Genomic DNA, 27644 nt, shown 5'->3' with positions numbered 1-27644 from the left:
AAGATATGTTATGTTTCGTGTTTCTGTCTATCTTCCTAAGAATACTTTCTTTTTTTCTTGTCTTGGTGTGGGAAGTACTTCTGTATACATGCTGATATTGGTTAATGAATAAGGAAGCTGCTTTCAGTCAATGTCTTAACAGAATATAGCCAGGCTGGAAAAGATACGTAGAGAGAGTAGGCAGAGTTACAGAGAAACCATGTAGCCGCCAGAGGAGAAAGACACAAGCTACCAGTGGGAACCTTGCCTATAGGCCACAAACCTCATGATAAAATTTTAAAATAATAGGAATAGGTTAAGATGTAAAAGCTTGCTATAAATATGCTAGAGTCATTGGCCAAGCAGTGTTTAATTAATACAGTTTTGTGCAATTATTTTGGATCTGAACAGCCAGGAACAAATAAGCAGCCTCTTCCCTGACACTGTCCTGCTAAAGTTTCTATTGCTGTGAAGAGACATCATGGCCATGACAACTCTTATAAAGAAAACATTTAACTGGCATGAGAGCTTAAGGTTTTAGAGATTCCGTCCATTATCATCATGATGGGCAGTATGGTGACATATAGAAAGTCATGGAGTGAGCCTAATCTTGATGAGAAAGCAACAGGAATTCCACTGAGACACTAGGCATATCCTCAGCATAGAAATGCTGTTTCCCCTTAGTCACAGTGGCTACGCTTTAAACTACTATCAGTCGGACTGGTGTAGGAGGTCTTTCTGTATTTGTGTTGCTTTCATTGGTTGAATAAAGAAACTGCCTTGGCCTTTTGATAGAGCAGCGCTTAGGTGGGCAGAGTAGACAGAACAGAATGCTGGGGAAAAAGGGCAGTATGGCAGACCCCATGAATCTCCTGCCTGAGATGGACGTAGATTAGAATCTTACCAGTAAGTCACGATCCATGCTGATACACAAATTACCAGAAATGGATTAGATCAAGATGTGAGATTTGGCCAAGAAGAGACTGAATATAATGGGCCAGGCAGTAATTTAATGAATACAGTTTCTGTGTGGTTATTTCAGGGGTTAAGCTAGCCGGGCATTGGGATGTAGCCCACTCCTCTTACTACATCAGGTAACTGATGCCATAGCATAGCAGGAATTCTGTTCCTCCAGACAATAACTGTTGCTGCTGCTGCGGTGGAGCAGAATATCATTAGGAGTCATTTTATCACTACTTTTTTTTCAGGCCAGAAGTATCTGGTTTTATCCTAAGTCTCCAGGAGAGCTACTCTTGGTCACCCAAAATGTGTTGGGTATACATTCCATCTTATGGGGTGGGACTTAAGTCAAATCAGACATTGATTGGTTACTCACACAAGCTTTGTGCCACTATTGCACTTGCGTATCTTACATAAGCATTGTAAATAAAAAGTTCTGTGACTGAGTTAGTGTTTATGTTTCTCTTTTGGTAGGCTGAAAGTGCCTTCCCACACCAAAGACACTAAACATAGGGGTAAATGTTCTATGTAGGTACCATGTTGACCTCTTGCAATTCAGTGAGTTGTGTGTGCATTGTCTTCAGCAATGGGGCCTTGCTGTCAGTTTCTGGAGACCAACCTATATATAGTCTTGGTAGCCTGAGCCTGTGTTGTTTAAGGATTTCCATGGGATCCTTTAGGTCATCAACTCAATTGGATATAACCCAGTCCAGGTACTGGAAATTTCCATTGCCAATAAGAGATGGCCCTTTAGGACCCTATCTCTCTCACTATTTAGACACTTCATTAGGGTCACCTTCATATATTTTATTTTATTTTATTTTATCTTTGATTTTCTACTACACTAAGTTTCCTTACCATCCCTCAAATGCCCCTTAGTTCTAGCTGTGTCTGCCCATATTCCCCCTACTCCTCACCTGATTCTCTTGTTCCAGTTTCTCTAACACCCAGTCCAATCATAAAATCTATAATCCCCTCCTAGGGAGATCATGTGTCCCTACCCCTAGTTTCCAGTATGCATGCTCCACACCAGCATAAATAACATAAGAGGCCATGCCCCAGTGGGCTGGTAACTACTGGCTGTAGGATTTCCTACAACAGTGGATTATATGGTTTTATTTTTTAATATTTAGTTTATTGAACTTTCATATGTTTTATATATTAGTCATTTATTAGATGTGGAGTTTGTAAAAATCATTTCCCATTCCATAGGCTACCACTTTGTCCTAATGACAGTGTCCTTTGCCTTACAGAAACTCTTCAGTTTTATGAGGTCCCATGTATTAATTATTAATCTTAGTCTCTGAACTGTCAATGTTCTGTTCAGAAAGTCTTTTCCTGTGCTAATGAATCCAGGACTGTTTTTCACTTTTTCTTCTGGTTCATTGTGTCTAACTGTGTTGAAGTCTTTGAACCCTTTAGAGTTGAGTTTTATGGATCATGATGAATATGGATATATTTGTGTTCTTCTAAATTCAGACATCTAGCTGACCAGCACAATTGGTTAAAGATGCTATTTTTTCTCCAGTTTATATTTCTGGCTTCTTTATCAAAATTAGGTGTCTAAAAGTATGTGGATTTATGTCTGGATCTTCAATTTGATTCCCTTGATCAACATGTCTGATTTTATGCAATACTGTGCTGTTTTTATTACTATAGATTTATAGTACAACTTTAATCAAGATTAGTGATTCCTCCAGAAGTTCTTTTATTGTTTGGGATTATTTTAGTTCTCTTAGGTTTGTGTGTGTGTGTGTGTGTGTGTGTGTGTGTGTGTGTGTGTGTGTGTGTGTGTATGCTTACATATGAAGCTAAGAATTGTCCTTTCCTGATCTGTGAAGAATTGGGTTGGAATTTTGATGGGGATTGCATTGAATCTGTAGATTGCTTCCCACAGGATGGCCTCTTTTACTGTGTTAATCCTACCAATCCATGAGCAAAGGAAATCTTTCCATCTTTTGAGAACTTATTCAATTTCTTTCTTCAAATTCTTGAGATTTTTACCCTACAATTCTTTTATTTGCTTAGTTAAAGTTACTCTAAGATATTTTATATTATTTGAGGATGTTGTGAAATGTGTTGTTTCCCTGATTTCTTTTTCAATTCATTTGTCATTTGTATACAGAAAGGCTACTGATTTTTTGCGAATTGTTTTTTTTTTTTTTTTACATGTTGAATATTTATTCAGGGGGTTATGGAGGGGAAATGGAGAAGAGGGGGAGAGAGAGAGAGAAAGAGAGAGAGAGACAGAGACAGAGAGACACAGAGAGACAGAGAGAGACAGAGAGAGAGAGAGAGAGAGAGAGAGAGCGAGCGAATTGGTTTTGTATTCAGCAACTTCACTGAAAGTGTTTATCAACTGTCAGAGTTTTCTGATATGACAGTATCATATCATCTGTATATAAAGATATTTTATTTCCTCTTTTTAATTTCTATCTCCTTGATCTCCTTCAGCTGTCTTATTGCTCTAGCTAAGACTTCACACACTATATTGAGTATGTATAGATAGTGTGAACAACCTTGTCTTATTACTAATTTTAGAGGAATTGCTTTAAGTTTGTGTCCATTTAATTTGATGTTGGCTGTGGGTTAGCTGTAAACTACCCTTATTATGTTGAGGCATATTCCTTGTATCCCTAGACTCCAGGACTTTTATGGTGAAGAGGTATTGGATTTTTTCAAAGACCTTTTTTGCATCTAATGAGGTGATCATTTTCTTTTTCTTTCAGTTAGTTTCTTTGGTGAATTGCAATGATTGATTTTCATATATTGAACCATCCCTGCATCATTGAGATGAAACCTACTTGATCATGGTGGATGATCTTTTTGATGTGTTCTTGGGTTCAGTTTGCAAATATTTTTTGAGTATTTTTGCATTGTTGCTCATGAGGGAGATTGGACTATAATTCTCTTTCTTCATTTGGGTATCAGGGTAACTGTGGTCTCATAAAATGAATTGGGCAATGTTCCTTCTGTTTCTATTTTGTGGAATATTTGAGGAATAGTAGCATTAACTTTTCATAGAAAGTCTGATAGAATACTGTACTAACACTATCTGGCCCTGTAGCCCCAGACTCATATTCACAACTTTTATTGGATATCTGCCATAGACATATTATTTATTATACATGGAGATAAGTAATGTGAATGCTAATTAAATAAATATCTATGCAGAGACAACATTTTAATATAGTCTGGAGTTAGAAAAATTTTATATAAATCACAAAAATTTTATGTTTTATTTGATTCTCTCCCTCTCTGTTTTTTCATATATACAATGTATCATTACAAACAAAATTTAAAATAAGCTATGATTCCCCCCCATTGATATTGGTGAGAAATTTAAAGCTGGGGGTACAAGGTTCTCATTAAAGTATGTGGGCAGCATAACATGGGTAGTAAATGGAGCCAGACTAAGATATCTGGAGACTATTTCTAGAAACTCTATTTTTAGCTAATGTTGTAAATAACCATTATTGATAACAATATCTCATAATATTATTGGGTGCCTGAAATAGAGCAATTCTGGATGAAAATTTATTTTCTCCTTGAAATTGAACCTATTAAGAGACAGTTTTTAAATACACCAAAAAACAGAAAAGGTAGCAACTGATTGCATGAGATTTGGTCCTTTCCATAGTTATGCTTGAGGTATAAACAGGTGTAGGAAACACTTGTTCATTTCCCGGCCACCCAGTCTCCTGAAAAAAACCACACAGAAGCTGTGTTAATTAAATCACTGTGTGACCCATTAGCTATAACTTCTTATTGGCTAGCTTTTACATCTTAATTTAACCCATTTTCATCACTTTATATTTTACCATGAGACTCATGGCCTACCGGCAAATTTCCAGCATGTCTGTCTCCAGTGGCAGCTTCATGGCTTCTCTCTCTTTACCTTCTTTCTCCCAGCATTCAGTTTAGTTTTCCCCACCTAGCTCTGTTTTATACTATCACATGTCCAACACAAATTCTTTATTAACCAATGGTATTCATAGTATACAAGGGGAATCCCACATCAACTCCCCTTTTCTGTTTAAATAAAAAGGTTTTAACCTTAACACAGAAAATATACACAAAACAAAATAGATATCAAGCAAGAATTACAGTTACAATATTTATATCTACTTTATCTTTTATCATATCTAAAAAAGCTATAATTATAACTATCTATTCTTCAACTCTGTCAAAGACTCCAGAGGATATAATGTTATTAAGTAAACAGGAAGTACATTGTAAGCAACTTCTAAAACTCTAGAATTAACAGAGACATCTTGCTGACTGGACAGTCACCCAAAGTTCTTCTGTAATGTTGTGGGCATCCATCTTCAGCCTACAGGCCCATAGCATCTGACAGACTTTTCCACAAAGTGGAAAATTTCAAAGACAGTTGCACCTATATTGGCAGTTTGTCAGTCACTTTCTTCTGTATCCTGCAGAATATCTAGCAGACTCTTTCATGAAGCAGGAACCCCGAAGGATTGTCTCACCTTTAGGCAAGTTCAGCAGTCATTTCTCTGTGGGTCCTGCATGTCCAGTTCACCCAACATACCATCAAGCAGTTTAGGCAAGAGCAGTTTCTTGCTCAAATGGCTAACAAACTCCATAAAAAGCCTTGAAGAGGTCCCTTATGCCCATCATTCTCTTGAAATAGGTTGGTGCTGCAAGGAACAGCTGTGTTTCATTATCATGAAATATCCTAAGTTCTTAAAATATTTTAAATGCCATATTCTGTAGTCTTTGAAAGATTTGAAAAATGCCTATCCACCTGAAATACACATCTGTCCATCTATAAAATCTAACTAAAATGACTACAAATTTGACTCTTATAGATGATTGTTTATTAACCTATATAGCTTAATTACACATTACATTTTTAAATTAGCTGCACAAACAATATTTTAATCAAGAGCAGAAATATACAGATAACAAAATGGACCTTAAGTTTATATCAATAAGCTAAGATCCATACCAATGCAGATTATTCATCTCTATAGCATATTCTCATTTAAATGTAAACAAAGATTTATAAACAAACACTTTTTACAGGAGTTAGGGAAAGGGAAACTATTTTGACTATATAACACTAAAAAATTCTTTTCAATAATAGAAAAGTTATTTTCTTTTTCTTCTTTTTTATTCTTTGAGAATTTTGTGTATTGTGCAACGAAATATGTTGTTTCATCCCAATTTCCTTCCTCCAACTTTCCCATATGCTTCCCAACTCTTCTTTCTAATCATGTGTCTTTTTTAAAGTTTCGATAACCTATCAAGTCCAATAAGTGTTCTTCATATGTGAATGGATATGGGGTCATCCCATGGAGCACAGAAAAGCTCCCAGTGACCATACCCTCAAAGGAAAACAATTCTACCTCCTCCATCAGCCCACCCTCAAAGGAGAATTATTCTACCTCCTCCACCAGCTATCCAGTGCCAGTAGCCCCTCAGTGAGAGGTAAGGCCTGGAGACCATCTCTCCATCCGTGCTGAAATTTAGGTTGCTTTGATGTTGTTCAGGTCTTGTGCAGGTACCCTCAGCTACTGTGAATTGGTGAGTGCAATAACCACGTCATGTCCAGATGGTAGCATCTAATAGAACTCCTCCCCATCCTCCAGCACTGACATTCTTCCTACCTCTTCTTGCATTAGGTTCTTTGAACCATGACAGGAAATGAACAAGTGAAAGAAGTGTCCAATTTCTGAGTGAGTACTCAGTCTATTTTAGTCAGCATGTTGACCAGTTATGCATTGACGCCACGGCAAGTGCAAGTTTCTCTGACCTAAGCAGCTCAGGTCTTTGAGGATAAATATAAATATTTAGAATACAGTTTTTTTCTCTCTCTCTATTTTTATTTTATTGATTCTTTGTGGGTTTCGTACTATGCATGCGGATCCCATCTATTTCCCCGTCCCTTCATTCCACCCTCCGTTCTTGCAACCTGCCCCACAAAACAAAACAAAATTCACAAAACTCCCCAAAGCCCAAAAAACACCACCCAAAACAAACAAACAAACAAACAAAAAAGAAACCAAAACCAACCAAACTAACATACAAAAAGGAAAAGAAAAATCTTGTTGCAGATGCCGTAGTGTGACAGATTGAGTCACACGATGTACCCTTTAGTCTATACATCTTTATTTGAAAGTGTGCATTGTCATTGCAACAAGGCATTGGCTTGGTTCAAGGCTTCTGCTACACCCTCAGTACTGGGCCCTCACTGGACTCCTCTCAGATATCCTGTTCTTGTTCTTTGTCGTGTCAGTCCTGCAGCTTTGGATCTGTAGGTTTGGCCCCTTCACATGCTCCAACAGTTCATAGATGAGGTAGATATTGGGGTGGGACAACTCAAAGCCCTGGTTCTGGGCCTGAATGGTATCTGGGTTAGTCAGCCTGCCAGGTTTCCCTCACTAACACCAATTCAGCAAGCTCTCCAGCATTGCCCCAGTTAGCTTGCACACTGCAGCACTGGAATTTCTAATTAATCTTAACTGTAGCAATAAATGGCAACTATAATTGAATGACATTTTAATCCTCACCATCATCATCATTTATGCCTCAGCAATGCTTAAGCAGGCATGGGCAGCAGTTATTCATATCCTGAGCAGTATTAGATGCTGTTTTATTGTCATACGCAGGGTTCCATAGCCTTCCTTTATGCTGTCTATCTAGCATTTTGAGGGTGTTCCTCTTCACCTTCTCCTGTGCATTTCTCCAAGCAGTGCTCTATCTTCGGGTATCTGCCGACTGACATTTCACACTAAGTAAATTCATTACCTGCATTTAACTCAATAATTCTCGTGACATGGGCAATCCCTCTAATTCACTGGAATATAGCTTAATACCCTATGTTTACCTAAATGACCTTTTATAGGATAAGAAACTTTGTATTTATTTTAAAAATCCAACATCTACTGTTCAACGAGGCGTTAGCACTAGTTAATGTCACGGAACACTTGGAAACACTTGGGTTGAGAGACTAGGATATATCCTGTTGAAAGTAGAGACACAGCTGCCCTTGCTTTGTTTAAAATCTCTAGATCCAAGCATATGTCTTAGTCAGGGTTTCTATTTGCTATGATAAAACATTATGATTAAAAACAACTTTGGGAGAAAGGACTGATTTCAGCTTACTCCTTAAGATGGCCCATTTTCCAGGCAAGGTACAGTGGAGGAATGCAAGGTAGGACCCTAGATTCAGGAGCTGACACAGAAGCTATGGAATAGTGTTGCTTACTTGCTTGCTCTCGATGGCTTCCTTCTCCTACTTATACTATCCAGTACCACCTGTCTAGAAAAGGAACTGCTCCCAGTGAGCTAAGTGCTCCCATACCACTGATTAATCAAGGTCATACCCCACTGACTTGCCTGCAGGTCAATCTTGCAGGAACATTTTCTCAATGCGAGTCCCTCTTACCTGACATGTCTGGTTGGTGTCAAGTTGACAAAAAAGAAAGAGCACAGTATGTGTACTACAAACCTCTCGGGTGCCTTTTTACAGTCTTTTTCCTCATTATTAAATGATTTATTTTAATAAATAAAATAAATATATATGAACAAACAACGATTATGCTAGCTTAGAAACAAATAATTACAGACAATTGAAAACAAGGTGAAAAGTTGTGTTTACTCAATTCTATAATGCAGATTTGTGCATTTTGGTTTTTTTGTTTGAATATTCCATGCATGAATACTATATTTGCGTCATTCCTACCATTTCTTATCCTGCAACTTCTCCCAATACCCTCCTCTCAAATTTATAACCTAGTCTTTAATTTTTGTTACACACACATGACTACATATAAATACAGCGGCAGAGTCCAGTTAGTGTTGTTCATATGTGTATTTGTTTAGGACTGACTACTTGGCATTTAGATAACCTAACAGGGGCTTGATCCTTGGGGAAGACTGATGCTCCCTCTCTATATAGTCTATACATCTTTATCTGGGAGTAAAACTATATGAAATCCCCCCCATCCATATTGTCATGTCAATTGGTCTAGTCCTTGTTCAGGTCTTCCTTAAGCAACCTATTTTTGAGATTTCACAGATGAAACCTTCTTGTCACATATAAAAGATCCTCTGGGTTTTGCAATCTTCTTCTATATCTTCTTCAATGTCCCTTCACCTTAAGTGTAGCAGTTGTATTATAGATATATCAATTAAGGCTGAGCACCCCATGATCAGATGCTGTCTGTGTTTTCACCAGTTATCCCTTTCTGTTGCAAAGTTAAGTTCTTTTGCCTAAAGAAATTATACTAAGAAGTAATTTTTTTTTTCATTTGGGTCCATGAACTCACCAGTCATGGCTAATTGACAAGGTTTGCAGTACCAGGCATGAATTCCTTCCTATTAATTGGGCTTTAAGTTCAAGCAGACAGCTGCTGGTTGGCCCAAGATATAAATGTCACAATTGTACCCTTGGAGATAGTTTGTCATGTTGGTCATTGTGGTTCTCAGGCTCTATAGCTGGGCCCTTGACTGCTTTTCTCATTGGCAGGTTGTATAGCATCTTCCAATACCAAGAGAGCTAGTCCTAGAAGAGACTTCCAGGTCAGCTCAAGATCAATCCCTCCAAGTTTATGCACTAGTATGTTGTTCTGTGAGCAATAGTCTTATCTTCATGTTCTGTCAGGCAAACATGGACAGTGACAATAGACTATTTCAGCAGACTCTGATTCCCCTGATCAACACTTGAAAGGATGTTTTCCATGCCTAATACAAGGGTTTCTATTTGATAGTCAATGGCTCTTGGGGGACGCAGTATCACCCAAAGTGGTGTCACTTCATTCAAATGATACATATATACTTATACACTATATATGTGTGTATTTTAAAGTAAACATAAAATAGTTTCCTTATGTTCATTAAATATTTAAAATCATCTTAGAATTTACCCCTTCTCCTTCTCCCTTCCTCTATAATGCCCTTTTCATGTCCCAGTTAAATCCCCCTAACTGAATTACATAATGCAACATGCAGTTTTATACTTAATCCCCTTGAAATATATGAACATTTGTAGCTGATTCTCTTTTAGTTTTTTGTGCTTTTCAAGTCATTTAATTAGCATATATTTGTATGTATTAATGGGATAAACACTCTATTTCTATACATGTTTGCATGTTTTCAAAAATACAACCTTTTTTTCTTTATTCTCTCAAATTTCTAGCAACCCTATTTTCAGGTAAACATTTTTAGCTTTCACATATGAGAAAAATGTTTCATTCTCTCACTGGCATATTTAATTTAGCATGCTCCTCTAATTCCATGAATTGTGTAGCAATTGACAGCATTTATTATTTCCTAATGTTTAGGAAGTGCTCCTTTATGGAGCACAGTTTATTTATACATTCATCTCCTTGAGGGTACCAGGGTCAGTTCCACAACCTCATAATATAATACTAATGTAGTAAATAAGGAAGTATACATATCTATGTTACAATTATTTCATTCCCTCCAGGTATATGTTCAAGTGTGGGCTTACTTAATCATGCTGTAGATAAGTTGGTATTTTATGAACTCCCATAGTATTATTCTTCATGATGTACAATGCTGTACACACCAATATCATGTGGGAGTTCTTTCTCCACATCCTTGCCAACATTTGTTGTTGATTTTTATACAATAGCCATTCTAAGTGATACAAAATAGCTTGCTCTAGTTTTGATTTGCATCTCTTCTATGATCAGTAGTTTTAATTCCATTGAGAAGTCACTCTGGGGTATTTGGCCAATATCTGATTATAGTTTTAATATTCTGTTGAGTCACTTTATCTTCTACATATGACACATGGTCACAGAGCAGCTAGAAAGAATTTTTCTCATTTTTGTAGATTCTCTTTACTTCTATTTCCTTTCTACATGTAGCTTTTCAGTTTGTGCTTGTATTTCTTGTGCTTTTGAGATCTTATTCAGAAAACCATTGCTTCTGCCATTATCTTGAAGTATTCCTTATGTTTTCTTCTAATATTTTCAAATTTTCAGGACTTCAATAGATGTAGTTAATCCATCTTCATTTTTTTCTTTTATTGAAAATATCCTTTTATTATACAGTATCTACTAATTACAGTTTCTCCCCTTCTACTCCTCCCAGTTACTCTCCACTTCCTTTTCCCTTTGGATCCACTTCTTTCTGTCTCTGATTCGAAAAGAAGACTTCTAAGAGATAACAACAAAACAATGCAAAATAAAATATAAGATGAAGCCAAAACTTTTATATTGATGTTTTACATGGCAACCCAACAGGAGGAAGGAGGTCCGAAGAGCAGGTACAAGAATCAGAAACACACTAGCTTTTACTACTGAGTATTTACTAATAACAGATATGTAAAGGACCTATTACAAACCTTGGTACTCCCTGAATTTGCTGCTTCAGTCTCTGTGAGCTCATATGCACCTTGCTTAGTTGACTCAATGGGACTTGTTTTCAGAGTGTCCTCCATCCCCTATGACTCCTACAATCTTTCCACCTCCTCTTCTGTGGGAATTCCCTGAGCTGTGAGGGGAGGGATTTGATGGATACTTCCAACTCAAACTCTGTCTTTGCATAATTTCTGGCTGGGTCTCTGCGTCTGTTCCCATCTGCTGCTGGAGGAAGCTTCACTAATGGTGACTGGGTAAGGCTCTGATCTACGAGTATAGAAGAATGTAATTAGGAATCAGTTTATTGATTTTTGTTTTGTTTTTAGGTCAGTAGTATTTGGTATTACTCTAGATCTGTGGGCTATCCAGTTACTGATTCTTGGTTACTCAAGTAGTGTCAGGTTCCATCTTGTGAAGTTGGCTTTATGTCGAATCAAACATTGGTTGGTTACTCCCACATGTACTGTTACACCATTGTCCTAGGATATTTTGCAGATTGTCCTACACAGATTGTAAGTCAAGGTTTGTCCCTGGATTATTTCCCACATTACTCTTTCGGTAGCCTGAAGAATACCTCCTTACACCAAAGCAACTACAAAGTAAATGTGAGGTTCCATTTTTCTATAGGGTGAAAATTAAAAGTTTTTGCTGGCCATTGGTACATAACCCATTGTCCAGTAATAACTTAATGGAAAAGCTGTCCTTTTTCCAGTGCATACATTTCTACAGCTGTGCCAAGAGTCATTGTCTACAGCTGGGTAAATACATTTCTTGGATCTCTATTGTCTTCTGCTGTTCTCTTCATTTTATGTCAGTTCCACTCTGTTTTGGTTATGATAGATTTGTATATGTCTTGAAATAAAGTACTCTGATATCTGAATTCCTCTTGTTCAAAGTTGTTTTGGATACTCTGGGCTATTTTTTGCTTCCATATAAATTTAATGGTTACTTTGCTGAGTTCTCTGAAGAATGCCATTGATATTTTGATGAAGATAGTACTGGATATCTCAATTGCCTTGGAGAATATGGGAGTTTAGTAATATTAACTCCTCTAATAGAAAAACAAGAGAGATGTTTCTATCCTTTAGTGAATTCTTTCAATTTGTCTCATCGGCAGCTTTTTAAGATTAATTTTGTATTTTCTGTGTATTAAGTGTCACCTGTGTATATGTATATACCCACATATTCCATGTACCTACAGAAGCCAGTTTGATATTTGTGAACAGTCATGAAGGTACCAGGAACTAAATCCTAGTCATTTGTAATAGCAGCTAGTGCTCTTAATCTCCAAGTCATCTTTCCTGCCCCCAAACTGTTTATAATTATAGATTTCTTTCACTTTTTTAGTTGTTTGTTCCTGGGTGTCTTACGTTGTTTTGTCTACTATGGATAGGATTGCTTGTATACTTTCCTCATTATTATGTTTGTGTTACTGTATAGAAAACTTACTGACTTTTGTATGTTTCTTTTCTCATCTACAAATTTACTACTGGATGCTCTTGTTTCTAAACATTTTTTGGTTAGGACTTTAAGTTTTTCCATATGTAAAAAAAAAGGAGAGCACCTTTCTGTTTGTTTGCCTTTAACTTTTTTCTTTTGCCTAACTGTTCTTGCTAAAATTTCTAGTACTATATTGTGTGGGGATGGATGTCTTTGTCTCATGCCTTGGCTTAGAAGAAGGGCTTTGAGCTTCCCAAATGCAGTAAGATGTTGGCTGTGTTTTTTTTTTTTGTTTGTTTGTTTTTGTTTTTTTTTTTTTAATGTAGAGCTCTGGTAATGCTGGGATTTGATAGTGCTATGCCTAATTTAAAGTTTTTATCTTTAAAAAATACTGAATATTGTTGAATTCTTTTCATATACTTACTGAAATTATTATGTAAATTTCAGTCTTCATTCTATTGATGGGATATATTGTATGCTTGCATTCCTTGGAATTAAACCACCTTTATCCTGGTGAAGGATCCTTTCACAGTTCTGCTGAACTGATTTAGCTCTATCCTATTTACTGTTTTTATATCAGTGGTAATCAGGGATATTGTTTTATAGATTTCTTGTTTTCCTTATCTGTTTTTTATAAATGGAGTATTATTGTCATTATTTGGAAGAGTTTCTTCCTTTTCAATCATTTGGAACAGTCCAAGGCAGATTAGTATTGGTGTTTGTTTGTTTGTTTGTTTGTTTGTTTTAGGTTTGGTAAACACCCATGCCTGGCAGCCAGAGCACCAGCAGCAGTAAAGGAACAGCAGCGCCAGGGTGCTGGACGGGATGCACACTGGCCACACCATGTGCCTTGTGGTAGTGGAGCAGCTGCTGAGCGGGTAGAGAGTAAATGTAAGGGTCTCCATGGAGCAACTGCCAAGCAGTACCAGAGATGGGAGGAAAGGTCACCTCACCTCCTGAGCACATTTCTTCCAGACTGACCCTAGTACCAAGAACGTTGTGCCTGGCGAAAATTCCTATGCTATGCCGTTTTGAAAAACAGTTGTCAGATTATCAGAGTGGATGGAGCAAAAATAGTGACAAATAATACCGCCACAGCAAATCACCAACACATCATAAAAAATACTGGGCTGTAGGCCTACAGCAGAACAGTATTTTTCTTTTGGGATTCTCCTCTGAGCATCAGTTGACATGCTGCAGAAAAATCATAAGAGATGAACATGCTGAGAGAAAAATAGGAAAAGTCCCAGGAAAATTAAAATCGCAAGCCTTCTCATTCCCAAAAATTTGTGTATGAGCTTCATCATATACTAAGGCATCTAGTGGCTATGGGACGGAGTAATAAAAGGCCATATGTCAAGATCCAGCCAACACATCTCAAAACTGAGTACAAGCTGAACAATGCTTTGGCTGAGAGTGGTATTCACATGAAATGTGGAAGAGTGGGCTACAAACCCTGTGGGATGGAAATGCCTGGCTGACCGCAGTGCTGCTGGAGTTGGCAGTCGCTGTGGAACAGGGCAAGAGGCAGCCCTCCAGCTGCTGAGATGAGAGTGAACGGCTCCATCACAGGAGCGAGGAGCTAGGATCGTGACCTGAGACAAATAAGAAGGGAAAGGCTCAGAGAACTGAGAAAAGGAAATAGAGTGGAAAGATCTCTGAAAACAGAATGAAATCATACTTCAGTGAAAAGAGGTGAGGAAACCTGGGGGGCGGGGGTGGGCGGGCATGTCTACTGGAGAGCATCAGGAGGAATAAATACCACAGCATCACCTGCAACTGAAGTGTTTCGTGGGGGGGGAGGAAAAACCATCAATATATGATTTCCACCAAGGCCTCTTCCAACTGGGCACAGACAAGTGGAGCCAGCAGAAACCTGAAGCTTGATCATGATTCCCAAGTGTGTGCAAGCAATAGAGCAGGACTAAGGGTGCGCTCCAGTCAGCATTGTTTCTGGGAATGTATGTATATTTTATTGTGTTTCCCAACCAGTCTGTCATCTAGTTTCCCTCCAATGTAATGTCCCCTTTCATTCCTTTGGCCTTAGGAAGTTCCAGACAATAGCAGATTTTGTCTTGGGAATGTTTCATTCCCAAGAAAAGTGTTAGTACTAATTAAAATGCTCACACGGTCAGTCAGGGATGTTTACAATGCTTTTTGGGCCTGCTGCAGTCCTATAACTGGGATGATATTTTCTAGTACAAATATCAAAACCCTTTATATTAGGCCTGTTTTTACTCCTTTTATTGAAAAGCACATCAAGTATGTTATAGACTATCAAACTTGAGTCCTAGGAGAGATGGATGGAATAACTGTAAACACTCAATTGTTTGAAAACAATCATTTAGTGGAGACTTAGAAGGAAAAAGAAATTTTCTTCTGTGTCTCCACAAGCCCCGCTGCTCTCACAGTTTGCTCTGCAATATTCCATGTCTTGGTTTTGGCTTCGGAACAGATGCTTGTTCTGTGGGAAGAGAAATCAGAGAGAGTACCAGGCATTGTGACTGGCTTGGTGCTCCATAAGTACTTATTCAGTTGAGTTTTACAGAAAAGTGGTGAATTCATCAGTAAAGCCATTCAGTCCTGGGCTTTTCGTTGTTGCAGAACCTTATATTACTGATTTAGTGTTATTACTTGATGCTGGGAATTTAGGTGTTTCGTGTACTCATTGTTCAGTTTTGGTTAATCACATGTTTCCATACATTTGTCTGTTTCTAGATTTTTCTTAAGTTCTTAGTGTATCTTTTTTTCATAACAATCCCAAATAATTCTTTTTATTTGTATAGTACTGGCTATGTGTTTCTTTTTCACCTATAGTTAGATTCATTTTTGTCTTATATTTTTTCTATAGTACTTATCTTTCAAACAGACTAGCTCATAAGGAGTTTCTTGTCGACAGCGTGTTGTTGGGTTTTATTTTTTTAATTCACTCAGCAACTCTGTAATTTTTAATTAATTAATGTAGAGATATAGTTCCACTGGATAGCTCATGCAAGCCACAAATGAAAGATTCTTCAGCCTTAGCCTCAGAAGTGCTGAATTTATAGGACTGCATACCATGCCCGATGTATGTGTCTTTTAGATGGAGAAGTTAAACCATTTACATTCAAGGTATTATTTAAAGGTATGAAATTATAATAGTCATTTCCTTGATTTTCCAAAAGGAGATATACTTTGACAGAACTTATGCTGATAGTTTCCTTTCATCTACTTCCTTAAGTATGGGATGTAATATTCGTCTAGTGGTTGTGAATTCTCTATTATTGTTTCTCTAAGAAAGTCTATATTTGACTACCATTTCTGAAAGGTGTCCTTTTTATGCATATTAACCTTGATTAGAATTTATTTTATTTTTTTTTTTAATAATTTTTTTTCTTTTTTTTTTCTTTTTTTTTTCTTATTTTTTTTTTAAAAATTTCCATCTCCTTCCCTCCTCCTCCCCCCTCCCTCCCCTCCTTCTCCCCCTTCTCTCCCCTCCTTCTCCCCCTTCCCTCCCCTCCCCTCCACCCATACTTCCCCTCCCTCCCTCTCAAGGCCAAGGAGCCATCAGGGTTCCCCACTCTATGCTAAGACCAAGGTCCTCCCAACTCCCCCCAGGTCCAGGAAGGTGATCGACCAAGCTGAGAAGGCTCCCACAGAGCCCGTCCATGAAGAACAATCAGAGCCCAGAGCCATTGTCCTTTGCTTCTCAGTCAGCCCCCGCTGTTGGCCACACTCAGAGAGACGGGTTTGGTCGCATGATCCATCAGTCCCATTCCAACTGGAGTTGGTGATCTCCCATTAGTTCTGTCCCACCGTCTCCATGAGTGAACGCACCCCTCTCGTTCCTGACTTTCTCCCTCATGTTCTCGCTCCTTCTGCTCCTCATCGGGACCTTGGGAGCTCAGTCCAGTGCTCCAATGTGGGGCTCAGTCACCTTCCCCATCTGTCGCCAGCTGGAGGTTCCCTCACGGTCCTGACTTTCTTTCTCATGTTCTCTCTCCTTCTGCTCCTCATCAGGACCTTGGGAGCTCAGTCCGGTGCTCCAAGGTGGGGCTCTGTCATTTTCTTCATCTATCGTCAGGTGGAGGTTCTATGGTGATATGCAAGAAATTCATCAGTATGGCTATAGGAACTGGCCTTTTCAGGCTCCCTCTCCTCAGCTGCCCAAGGAACTAACTGGGGGCGTCTCCCTGGAAACCTGGGAACCCCTCTAGGGTCAAGTCTCTTGACAACCCTCAGGTAGCTCCTTAAATTAAGATACATGCTTCCCTGCTCTCATATCCACCCTTCCTCTATCCCAAGCACCCCATTCCTCCGAGCTCCCCCCGCTCTCCCCTTCACACTTTTCTCTCCCCATCTTCCCTTGGCCCAGTCTTGCCCAACCCTCAAGTTCCCAATTTTGCCTGGCGATCGTGTCTACTTCCAATATCCAGGAGGATTACTATATCTTTTTTGGGAGTTCACCTTCTTATTATCTTCTCAAGGATCCCAAACTTATAGGCTCGATGTCCTTTAATCATGGCTAGAAACCGAATATGAGTGAGTACATCCCATGTTCATCTTTATGGGTCTGGGTTACCTCACTCAGAATAGTGTTTTCTATTTCCATCCATTTGTCTGCAAAATTCAAGATGTCATTGTTTTTTACCGCTGAGTAGTATTCTAGCATGTATATATTCCACAGTTTCTTCATCCATTCTTCCACTGAAGGGCATCTAGGCTGTCTCCAGGATCTGGCTATTACAAATAATGCTGCTATGAACATAGATGAGCATATGCTTTTGTTGTATGATTGGGCATCTCTTGGGTAGATTCCCAATAGTGGAATTGCTGGGTCCTGGGGTAGGTTGATCCCGAATTTCCTGAGAAACCGCCACACTGCTTTCCAAAGTGGTTGCACAAGTTTGCATTCCCACCAGCAATGGATGAGTGTGCCCCTTACCCCACAACCTCTCCAGCAAAGGTTATTATTGGTGTTTTGGATTTTAGCCAATCTGACAGGTGTAAGATGATATCTCAAAGTTGTTTTGATTTGCATTTCCCTGATAGCTAGGGAGGTTGAGCATGACCTTAAGTGTCTTTTGGCCATTCGAACTTCTTCTGTTGAGAATTCTCTGTTCAGTTCAGCGCCCCATTTTTTAATTGGGTTAATTGGCATTTTACCGTCTAGTCTCTTGAGTTCCTTATATATTTTAGAGATCAGACCTTTGTCAGTTGCAGGGTTGGTAAAGATCTTTTCCCAGTCAGTAGGCTGCCTTTGTGTCTTAGTGACAATGTCCTTTGCTTTACAGAAGCTGCTCAACTTCAGGAGGTCCCATTTATTCAATGTTGCCCTTAAAGTCTGTGCAGCTGGGGTTATGCATAAGAAACGGTTCCCTGTGCCCATTTGTTGTAGAGTACTTCCCACTTTCTCCTCTATCAAGATCAATGTGTTCAAATTAATATTGAGGTCTTTAATCCATTTGGACTTGAGTTTTGTGCATGGTGATAGATATGGATCTACTTTCATTCTTCTACAGGTTGACATCCAGTTATGCCAGCACCATTTGTTGAAGATGCCCTCTTTCTTCCATTGTGTACTTTTGGCTCCTTTATCAAAAATCAGGTGTTCATAGGTTTGTGGTTTAAGATCCGGGTCTTCTATACGATTCCATTGGTCAACTTCTCTGTTCTTATGCCAATACCAAGCCGTTTTCAATACTGTAGCTCTGTAATAGAGTTTGAAGTCAGGGATGGTAATGCCTCCAGAAGTACCTTTATTGTATAAGATTTTTTTGGCTATCCTGGGTTTCTTGTTTTTCCATATAAAGTTGATTATTGTCCTCTCAATCTCTGTGAAGAATTTTAATGGGACCTTGATTGGGATTGCATTGAATCTATAGATTGCTTTTGGTAGAATTGCCATTTTTACTATGTTGATCCTCCCAATCCACGAGCAGGGGAGATCCTTCCATTTTCTGGTATCCTCTTCAATTTCTTTCTTCAAAGACTTAAAGTTCTTGTCAAATAAATCCTTCACTTCCTTGGTTAGCGATACTCCCAGATATCTTATGCTATTTGTGGCTATTGTGAAAGGTGATACTTCTCTGATTTCCCTCTCTGCTTCCTTATCCTTTGTGTATAGGAGGGCAACTGATTTTTTGGAGTTGATCTTGTATCCTGCCACGTTACTGAAGGAGTTTATCAGCTGTAGGAGTTCTTTGGTGGAGTTTTTGGGGTCGCTTATGTATACTATCATATCATCTGCAAATAATGAAAGTTTAACTTCTTCCTTTCCAAATTGAATCCCCTTGATTCCCTTATGTTGTCTTATTGCTATTGCTAGAACTTCAAGCACTATATTGAAGAGATAAGGAGAGAGTGGACAGCCTTGTCGTGTTCCTGAATTTAGTGGGATAGCCTTGAGTTTCTCTCCGTTTAATTTGATGTTAGCTGTCGGCTTGCTGTAAATAGCTTTTATTATATTTAGGAATGACCCTTGTATCCCTAATCTCTCCAAGACCTTTATCATAAAAGGGTGCTGAATTTTGTCAAATGCTTTTTCAGCATCTAATGAGATGACCATATGGTTTTTTTCCTTCAGTTTGTTTATATGATGGATTACATTAATAGATTTTCGTATGTTGAACCAGCCCTGCATCTCTGGGATGAAGCCTACTTGATCGTAATGGATAATTTTTCTAATGTGTTCTTGGATTCGGTTTGCCAGTATTTTATTGAGAATTTTTGCGTCAATGTTCATGAGTGAGATTGGCCTGTAATTCTCTTTCTTGGTTGAGTCTTTGTGTGGTTTAGGTATCAGGGTAACTGTAGCTTCATAGAAGGAATTTGGCAGTGACTCTTGTGTTTCTATATTATGAAATACCTTAAGGAGTATAGGTATTAGGTCTTCTTGGAAGTTCTGGTAGAATTCCGCATTGAAACCATCTGGTCCTGGGCTCTTTTTGGTAGGGAGGTTTCTGATAACAGTTTCTAATTCTTCGCGACTAACAGGACGATTTAGAGCATTTACCTGGTCCTGGTTTAACTTTGGTATATGGTATTTATCTAAAAAACTGTCCATTTCTTTTACATTTTCCAATTTTGTGGCATACAGGCTTTTGTAGTAAGATCTAATGATTTTCTGAATTTCCTCTGTGTCTGTGGTTATGTCCCCCTTTTCATTTCTGATCTTGTTAATTTGCGTGTTCTCCCTCTGCCGTTTGATTAGGTTGGCTAAGGGTTTGTCAATCTTGTTGATTTTCTCCAAGAACCAGCTTCTTGTTTCATTGATTCTTTGGATTGTTTTCTGTGTTTCTATTTTGTTGATTTCTGCCCTCAGTTTGATTATTTCCAGTCTTCTACTTCTCCTAGGTGAGTCTGCTTCTTTTTTTTCCAGAGCTTTCAGGTGTGCTGTTAAGTCACCAATGAGTGCTTTCTCCGTTTTCTTTAAGTGGGCACTTAGTGCTATGAACTTTCCTCTTAGCACTGCTTTCATTGTGTCCCATAGGTTTGAGTATGTTGTGTCTTTGTTTTCATTAAATTCAAGAAAGACTTTAATTTCTTTCTTTATTTCTTCCTTGACCCAGGTGTGGGTCAGTAGTTGACTGTTCAGTTTCCATGAGTTTGTGGGCCTTCTGGGGGTAGCATTGTTGTTGAATTCTAATTTTAATCCATGGTGATCCGATAAGACACAGGTGGTTACTAATATTTTTTTGTAACTGTGGAAGTTTGCTTTGTTACCAAGTATATGGTCAATTTTCGAAAAGGTTCCATGAGCAGCAGAGAAGAAGGTATATTCTTTCCTATTTGGGTGGAATGTTCTATAGATGTCTGTTAAGTCCATTTGGTTCATTACCTCCATTAAGTCTTTCAATTCTCTGTTAGGTTTCTGTCTGATTGACCTGTCCATTGGTGAGAGAGGAGTGTTGAAGTCTCCAACTATTAGTGTGTGTGGTTTGATGGCTGCCTTGAGTTCTAGAAGTGTTTCTTTTACATAAGTGGGAGCTTTTATATTAGGGGCATAGATATTCAGGATTGAGACTTCATTCTGAAGGATTTTTCCTGTTATGAGTATAAAGTGTCCCTTTCCATCTCTTCTGATTGATTTTAGTTTGAAGTCAACTTTGTTGGAAATTAGTATGGCCACACCCGCTTGTTTCTTAGGGCCATTTGCTTGATAAACCTTTTCCCAACCCTTTACTCTGAGTAGGTGCCTGTCTTTGTGGTTGAGGTGTGTTTCTTGTAAACAGCAAAATGTTGGATTCTGTTTTCGTATCCAGTCTCTTAGTCTGTGCCTTTTTATAGGTGAATTGAGTCCATTGATATTAAGTGATATTAATGACCAGTGGTTGTTAACTTCAGTCATTTTTAGTAGTAGAGTTTGTGTGTTTCCCTTCTTCTAGATGTGCTGGTGAAGGGTCGCTAGATGCCTGAGTTATTGTCGGCGTTGTTGGACTCCTTGGTTTGTGATTTTCCTTCTATTACTTTCTGCAAGGCTGGATTTGTGGCTGCGTATTGTTTAAATCTGTTTTTGTCCTGGAATATCTTGTTTTCTCCATCAATGGTGAATGCAAGCTTTGCTGGGTATAATAGTCTAGGCTTGCATCCATGTTCCCTAAGTGTCTGTAGCACATCTATCCAAGCTCTTCTGGCTTTCATGGTTTCCATTGAGAAATCAGGTGTAATTCTGATAGGTTTCCCTTTATATGTTACTTGACCTTTTTCCTTTGCAGCTCTTAATATCTGTTCTTTAGTCTGTATGTTTTGTGTTTTGATTATTATATGGCGTGGGGATGCTTTCTTTTGATCCAGTCTATTTGGTGTTCTGTAGGCTTCTTGTACCTTCATAGGAACATCCTTCTTTAGGTTGGGGAAGTTTTCTTCTATAATTTTGTTGAATATGTTTTCTGGGCCTTTGAGTTGTAATTCTTCTCCTTCTTCTACCCCAATTATTCTTAGGTTTGGTCTTTTCATGGTGTCCCAGATTTCCTGAATGTTTTGTGTTAAGAATTTGTTAGATTTGTTTAGTTCTTTAATCTGTGAGTTTATTTCCTCTATAGTATCTTCAGAGTCCGAGATTCTTTCTTCCATCTCTTGTATTCGGTTGGAAATACTTGTCTCTGAAGTTTCTGTTCATTTACTCAGAGTTTCCATTTCCAGTCGTCCCTCAGATTGTGTTTTCTTCAATACCTCCATTTCATTTATCAGGTCTTGTATTGTTTCCCTTACCTGTTTGATTGCTTTTTCTTGTTTTTCTTGTTTTTCTTGGGTATCTTTGAGAGATTTATTTATTTCGTCTACCTTTTTGTTTGTCATCTCCATTTCTTTATGGCAGTTTTTTACCTCCTGTTTAAGGTCCTCTATTATTTTCATAAAGTACTGTTTAATGTCGGTTTCTTCTATATCTTCTGGGGTAGGGTGTTCAATTCTTGTTGTTTCGGGATGTCTGGCTTGTGGTGATGTCATGTTGCCTTTCATGTTGTTGGAGGAGCTCCTGCATTGGCGCCTGCCCATCTCTTCCTTCAAAAGGAGCGCGGAGGTGTTTGGTGTCCCCAACGAATGATGGATCCTCCTGCAGACTGTGAGGTCCCCTTGCAGGCCAAGCAGCTCTCAGACAAAGGCCTACCTTGCTCCGGGCAGTCAAATGAAGGAGGGGACCTCCCACCAGCCTGGGTGCACTCAATTCCAGGTCCCCAGAGCCCAAACAGGCTGAGCTGTGGGATTTTGTGGCCCCAAAGACGGGAGGATGAGGCAGGGGGAGGGGGGGAGGATTCTGGGTGCAAGCTGGGAAGGGACAGGAAGAGAGAGGCAGTATCCGGGGAGAATAACCCCTGCAGGAAGAGCAGGAAGTGTGCTGGTGGCAGGGGGAGTTGTGGAGAGTCGGTGGTCCCTCTCGGGCAGCTGCCGCGGTTCGGGCACTCACTCCTCACTCACCCCAAAGAATGATGGATCCTCCTGCAGACTGTGAGGTCCCCTTGCAGGCCAAGCAGCTCTCAGACAAAGGCCTACCTTGCCCCAGGCAGTCAAATGAAGGAGGGGACCTCCCACCGGCCTGGGTGCACTCAATTCTAGGTCCCCAGAGCCCAAACAGGCTGAGCTGTGGGATTTTGTGGCCCCAAAGACGGGAGGATGAGGAAGGGGGAGGGGGGGAGGATTCTGGGTGCAAGCTGGGAAGGGATAGGGAGAGAGAGGCGGTATCCGGGGAGACTAACCCCTGCAGGAAGAGCAGGAAGTGTGCTGGTGGCGGGGGGAGTTGTGGAGAGTCGGTGGTCCCTCTCCGGGCAGCTGCCTCGGTTAAGGCACTCACTCCTCACTCACCCCAAAGAATGATGGATCCTCCTGCAGACTGTCAGGTCCCCTTGCAGGCCAGCAGCTCTCAGACAAAGGCCTACCTTGCTCTGGGCAGTCAAATGAAGGAGGGGACCTCCCACCGGCCTGGGTGCACTCAATTCCAGGTCCCCAGAGCCCAAACAGGCTGAGCTGTGGGATTTTGTGACCCCAAAGACGGGAGGATGAGGCAGGGGGAGGGGGGGAGGATTCTGGGTCTAGAATTTATTTTCTCTCAGTACAAAATTTATTTTCCCTCAGGACAAAATCTGTCCTTCCATTTTCTCCTAAGTTGTAGGCTTTCTGTTGTTAGTCCAATGAAACTTTCCTTAAATATGATTTGAAGTGACTTGATGGTTTCTCTTACAGTAATAAAATGCTATGCTTGTCCAATAACTTTGAATATTTGGCCATAATAATGCCATAGTGAACAGCATTCTTGGTCATGTCTAGTTGGAATTCTAAAAGTCTTCAGTATATAAGCATCCATGCCTTTTCTAGAATTAAGGAAGTTTTTGCTTAATTTCATTGAGCAGATTTTCTGTAAGTCCTCTTTGTTTCTTTATTTTGGGGTATTAGAAAAACACAGATCTTTGATTCTCCAAATATCTAGAATGATTTTTCTTCATTCTTTATTTAATTTTTATATCTGTTGAAATTAATTATATTGTCATGGTTAATGTTGGTTTTCAACTTGATCACATCTGGAATCAACTAAAATCCATGGGCACACATGTAAATAATTATTGTTGTTTGGATCATTTGAAGTGGGAAAATCCATTCTAAATATTTAGAGAAGAGTTAGGAGTTTAGCTGTTTCCAAAAAGTGGTGGTTGGGTGTTGTTATCCAAGATCCAAGTCTTAATTACCCCTATGTCATTTGTTACTTGCCAATACCTGTAGTGGGGAGCTGTGGGCTGGATTCCCGCCACCCTGCTCCTGCCATGTTTAGCTTTACACGTGAAATAACATCACACAAATTGTATTCTTTTAAATACTGCCTGGCCCATTACTTCCAGCCTCTTACTCACATCTTGACTAACCCATATCTAATAATCTGTATAGCACCACAAAGTGGTGCCTTACCAGGTAGATTCTAGCGTACGTCCATCTTGGGCTGGAGCTTCATCACGTCTGGCTTCTCTCTGAGGAGAGGCACAGCGGTCTGTCTAACTTAGGAGAGGCGTAGCATCTGACTGAGCCATCTACCTCACTTCCTCTTCCTGTTCTGTCTACTCCACCCACCTAAGGGGCGGTCTATCAAATGGGCCAAGCAGTTTCTTTATTAGCCAATGAAATCAACTCAAAGAGAAGACTCTCCCACATCAAATACCAAGGACGATTTCCCTCTTGTTGAGCAGTTGAATTAGGGAGCTGCTGGTTACATACGAGATACGGGTGTGTTGTTACTGAACCCTTATGACTATCATGCCATGCTGTCTGTTGTTGTGGTTCACAGGCATCAAAGTTAGGTAGGAGCACTGGTTGCTTCCCTGTTTGGATGCTCGCATGCTATCTTCATGGCTTTCAGGTTAGATGCAGCTCAGATACTTCAGGTCTTGTGTCTGAAATTAATGATGTCTTCAGTAACAGGAACTTAAGCTTCAGAAAGACAGTAAAGGGCAACAGCAATAGTCAATAATGCCTTGTGAGTCAAACTTGAACAATTGAACAATCTTGACCAGAAACTTGATAGAGGGTTTCTTGTGCCTGTTAGTGTATTTTGATGTTAAATCATCAATAACGTTAGGGGGAAACATTTTACTCCGGGTGGGAAAATTTCATTTAAGCTGTATGCATGTATACATAGACTTATATGTATTATAAATAATTTTAGATACATAGATAATATAACTCAGTAAGATTTGTTTAGACATACTTGTTATTATTTTACCCTTCTCCTCAGTCCTAATGAAAACATCCTCACATTTTCCCTATTTCCCTCTTTAGATCTCTTATACCTTGCTGTTCTCTCTGTCCCTCTACACCCTAGCCACACACTTACTTTCTTGGTTTCTGAGGTTACTCTAGATTGTACACTGTACACTCACATCTGCAGGTATGGAGTTGGGAGCCACGAATGAGAGAGAACATTTGACTTCTGGATCTGAGTTGCCTCACTAAACATAATCTTTTCTAGTACTACCCATTTAGCACCCATTTCTGGAACATTTCGTAATTTCATTTTTCTTTAACACAGTAGTCTTTCACAAAATTTACTTACAGCATCTTTCCTTATCTACTCATCAGCCGACGCACACTTAGGCTGCATTCATTCCTTTGCTATTGTGAGCAGAGCGGCAATGAACATGGCTGAGAACGTGTGTGTGCAGTCAGACACCAAGTCCTTTAAGCATATAACGAGGAGTGGCGTGATATGGCTGGGTCATATGGTAGACTTAATTTTAGCATTATGATGGTTCTCCACATTAATTTCCAGAATAACTGGACCCACTTGAGACCCCAACAATGGTGAATAAGGGCTCCCTTTCCCCAGTATCCTCTCCAGTGTTTATTTTCAATTGTTTTGTTGATTTTCATATTCTGAATAGGACAAGATGAAATCTCAAATTTTTTTTGATTTGCATTTCCATAATTTCTAGGGATGAAGAATTTATTTTTTTAAAGATATTTCTTAGTCATTTTTATTTCTTTTGAGAACTTTCTCTTTGGATCCATTGCCCTCTTTATATATATATTCTGGGCATTCATCCTCTGATATATTGCTAGCAAACATTCTCTCTCATTCAGAGGCTTCCTTTTCAGCAAGCTGATTATTTCTTGGGCTGTGCAGAAGCTTTTTAGTTTTACGAGGTCCCACTTATCAGTTGTTGGCCTTAATTCCTGGCAAACGGAGTCCTATTCAGCAATTCTGCCTATATTTTCTTCAAGCAGATTCGACGTTTCAGAGCTCACATTCAGGTCTTGGTTCATTTGGTGTTGTTTTTCTGCAGGGTGATAGATGTGGGTTTAATTTCATTCTGCTACAAGTGGATATCCAGTTTTCCCCACACCAGTTGTCTTTTCTTCAGTGTGTGTTTTTGAAAACTTTAGCAACTGTTAGATGACTATAATTATACATACTCCTGCTCGGGTGTTCTATTTTGTTCACTTGGATGGCATATTTGATTTTTATCAAAGGCGTTTCCTGTATCTATTAACATGATCATTTGAATTTTGTCTTTAAGTCAATTTATATGATTTATTACATTGATTGACTTGCATATGTGGCACCATATTTACATCTCTGGGATAAAGGCAACTTGGTCATAGAGAACAATCTTTTTGATTCATGTCTGTATTCAGTTGGCAAGTTTTTTATTGGGCATTTTTGAACTTATGTTCACCAGGGATATTAGCCTGTAGTTTTCTTTTGCTTTCTGTCTTTACCTGGTTTTTCATATTAGAATAATTTGAACTTTGTAGGCATTTGGAAGTTCTTCATTTTCTTTCTTTTTTTAATTTTTTTTTCCTCATGGTTTATTTTTTTTTATATTTAAAAATTTCCATCTCCTTCCCTCCTCCTCCCCCCTCCCTCCCCTCCTTCTCCCCTTTCTCTCCCCTCCTTCTCCCCCTTCCCTCCCCTCCCCTCCACCCATACCTCCCCTCCCTCCCTCTCAAGGCCAAGGAGCCATCAGGGTTCCCCACTCTATGCTAAGACCAAGGTCCTCCCAACTCCCCCCAGGTCCAGGAAGGTGATCGACCAAGCTGAGAAAAAAATAATTTTAGAAGGATTGGCTACTGACTTTATTTGAATTCGGGTAGAATTCTTCTGTGAGTACACCTAGGAATATGAGTTTTTATGCAGAAGTTTTTATTATTGTTTGAATATCTTGTATGCTTTTTTATTTTTTTCATCTCTTTTTGGTTTAATTTTTGTGCTTTGGAGGATTCTAGAAATACCTCAGTTTCTTTTAGACATTCCAATGCTGTCAGTACAGGTTTTTAAAGTATATCCTGAGTTTCTTTGGTGTCTGTCACAAAGTTCCTCTGTACTTTTCTGGTTCTGTTAATTTGGGTTATCTAGTTCTTTCCTTTAGTTGGCCCAAGGACCTATCAAACTTTTTAATATTTCTGTGAACAGGTGTTTATATTCACTGATTCTTTGTGCTATTTTGTTTCATTAATTTTTGCTCTGAATTTTTTATTTCTGCTAACTACTAGATTTGAGTTTGATTTGTTATTGTTTGGTATGCGTTGTGTCATTAAATTGTTTACTTGTGCTTTTCCTTTCTTTTTTATGTAGGCATTTAAAACTGCATATGACTGCTTTGAATGTATCTCTGGGGCTTTGTTTATACTGCACTTTCATTTTAGTTTAGTTTCAGAAATTTTAAAATTTCTTGGTTTATTTCCCCTTTGACCATTCAATAATGATCTGTTTCATATTCATGAGTGTATGTACTCACTAGAGATTTGTCTGATGTCAATGTTCAGTTTTATTTCACTATGGTCAGATAGGGTTTATGGACTCATTTCATTCTCTCTGAATTGTCAACAGTTCTGTTTAGTCACAGGAAATGGCATATTGGAGAAGTTTCTGTGGGATACTGAATAGAATACATATTCCTTATTGTTTAGATGGAATAGTCTACACATATCTGTCAAATCTTTTTG

This window comes from Arvicola amphibius, chromosome 11 (genome assembly GCF_903992535.2).
Source record: "Arvicola amphibius chromosome 11, mArvAmp1.2, whole genome shotgun sequence".
NCBI lineage: Eukaryota > Metazoa > Chordata > Mammalia > Rodentia > Cricetidae > Arvicola > Arvicola amphibius.
Note: the sequence above shows the minus strand (reverse complement) of the source record.